Source organism: Halichoerus grypus, chromosome 15 (assembly GCF_964656455.1).
Source record: "Halichoerus grypus chromosome 15, mHalGry1.hap1.1, whole genome shotgun sequence".
In the NCBI taxonomy this organism is placed as follows: domain Eukaryota; kingdom Metazoa; phylum Chordata; class Mammalia; order Carnivora; family Phocidae; genus Halichoerus; species Halichoerus grypus.
Window position 1 is genome coordinate 18,092,088 of NC_135726.1, and position 2,630 is coordinate 18,094,717.

Here is a 2,630-nt window from a genome sequence, read left to right on the forward strand (position 1 = left end):
TGACTAAGCCACCCAGGCACCCCTACAATGACCAACTGTTCTAAAGTCTAAAGATTATCACTTTACTTCTACATAGCACATTATAGTGTTACAAATACATATATTTCCCCCCAACAATACATTTAACTGCCATAAGCCTGTCATTTTACCAATGGAAAAAGGAAGGCACACGGAAGTCACCCCTAATGGACTTGCCCAAGGCCCTACAGCTATTCAGCTGCACTGACTAAACCTTGGTGCCCTAATAGGATTAAAATCAAATTTTATGCTCCTTTTGAATTTCCTCATACACCTACAGCAGGGTTTCTCCTCCAGAAAGCCTTTCTCAACATCTTTCATCAACTCCTGTAACTGACTATCCTCCCTGCATCCAAAACACACTTTTATCGGAGCACAAATAACACTTAATTACTGATTCCTTGCCCCGTACTCAAGACCCTCTGGAAAACAATCTTTTTCTTATTCATCTTCAAATACCCAGTACCTAATGCAGTACCTGACACAAAGTAGAAAGGCAAGTGTTCAAAGAATGGAATGAACACATTACAAGTGTTCAATAAATACTGTAAATATTTAGAGCACATCTAAACATCTGGCTGATCCAATTCAAATATGTTTCAGAGAAAGTCACACTCCATTGTGTCTAGAACAAATCAGGTTAAAATATAAAACTTGTATTCAAAGAAGAGATATTATCAATATAGAAAATATAATTCTTAAGTGCCACTTATATTAAGAGCAATAAACTAGTAACAATACTTAGTAATTCTAAAACACACAAAACAGTTTAGATGCTTCTGAATAATTGTCTTAGGAGTCACAAGGTCTACCAGCTTAAGACTTAGCCATTTTATTATGACTCTGATTACATAACAACTTGAATGGGGGAGGTAACAAAATCAGTATAAACTGTTAATTATACTCGAGTTAATGTGACATTTGCTTTCAAAATTCTCTTCTGTAGAATTTACAATTTTAGATCTGATTTTGCTCATTGCTTTATTTAAAAATTATAATTCTTAGGTCATTGGAATGGTCTTAATATTTCTGACTTCGGTCCAGCCATCTAGAAACTGCCTACCAATCTGTGCAGAGCTCTTGTGCATGTTGAACATGTGCAAGAACATGCATGCAAGCTAACAAGCACCATTTAATACAATTTAACATCTAATTCCACAGTAGGATACTACAGGGAACAAAGTAAGAAGCTGGATGGTAGAGCTGTTCTATAGCTCAAAAGTATTGCTTCTCGAATACTAAAGTAAAAGTATTTCCACTATAGTACCTATACAAAAAGCAATTCTTATTCCCAGGTACTCATGACCCACTTTGTTGAAAACCTGTGTTATCTTAGACAGTCATACAGAGTTCCCATTCTGATGCTAAAATATGTATTTGTTTTAATGTAAAAATTTAAAAATTACTTACCAGTCAAATTACTTAACTCACCGCCCCCTCAATGAGCACAATTGAAGCTCCAAGAAGATGGGTCATGTTTATCTTGTGACTTCAAGTACCCCGGAATCATACCACTTTGTACCCTAAGGGTATTCATATCCCAGTTTGAGAAACAGGGATCTAAACAATTAAATAGCCATAACACTTAAAAGTGACCAACATGTTCCTATAATCCCATTCCCCAAACTCTTATGGCTAGTTTTCTCAACAGCTTTTCAAATCAGTATTGTTTTTCTTTTCAGCACTCATTAATATGTACTCTGTGTCAACACTCCTAAAAAAAACCTGCAAGGTACAAATTATTTCTGCAGTGACAGAATAATAGCCCATAGACCTTGTCCTTCCCATCTATCAATGTACCAAGCTGCCCATGGAAAACAGAGATGTGAAGAATAGTAGAGCTTTCACTCCTGTTCCCTTCCTCCTCTCTATTTGCTCCAGGCCCAGCTTTTAAGAAAAATCTTAGTAGTCATCACTTAGATGATTCATTCACACAAGCTTATCTAATGTCAGCATTTCTAATTCCCACCTCTCTTTTGCCGTTACAAAAGTGCAATTAAACTATTTTCACATTTTTAAAACATTTTCACATTTTCTAGGGGATAAGAAAGATGTGCTTTCTGATAGCCTGAGAAGAGATAATTTTCCTACCCAGAAACCTACTTTGTTAATGAGATTCCAAAGCCTAGTAGATCTCAACATTTATAAGCCCTGTTTCAAGTTCCCTATGATGTCCATTATATTTTATAACAGACATTGTAGGCTACAGTAAATTTTAAGTGACACTTTAAAATGTTTTTAAAAGTTATTCGTAATGACTATAACTGATGGAAAAATGGGTCATCAGCTAGGCTAACTGAAGTTAACTAAGACAACTTTTATCTAAGATGTTTCCCCAAGAACAGGATTCCATCAAAATTTCAAATTGCCCTAGGCCGTGGACTTTTGAGGTCATTTGCCAATAGTTAAAAAATATATTCCAAGGGTTTCTGCAGAAAAACAACCATGTCCTGGGGTCTTTCTACGTACACACTCAGAATGGTACTTAATGCTTTACACACATTCTCATCAACTTGGAGAACAGCCTCTGTTAACTGGTGTTGTTCTCTCACAAATGGGGACCGTAGGAGTAGAAAGGTTAAGTAACTTGCTCAGTGTCACCCAGCTAGCAT

At 36.1% G+C, this 2,630-nt stretch overlaps 1 protein-coding gene across 6 annotated transcripts in view; it reads right to left on the reverse strand.

Moving 5' to 3' along the window:
- CTCF (CCCTC-binding factor) overlaps positions 1 to 2,630 on the reverse strand; it is a 47,670-nt gene that overhangs the window by 39,939 nt on the left and 5,101 nt on the right. For 5 of the 6 annotated variants that reach the window (XM_078063637.1, XM_036115059.2, XM_078063634.1 and 2 more), the window contains exon 3: positions 1,429 to 1,541. The exons of the other annotated variant lie outside the window; for it this stretch is intronic. The gene's annotated coding sequence lies outside the window, so the exon portion shown is untranslated. The remainder of the gene's footprint in view (positions 1 to 1,428; positions 1,542 to 2,630) is intronic. 6 annotated transcript variants of the gene reach the window in all.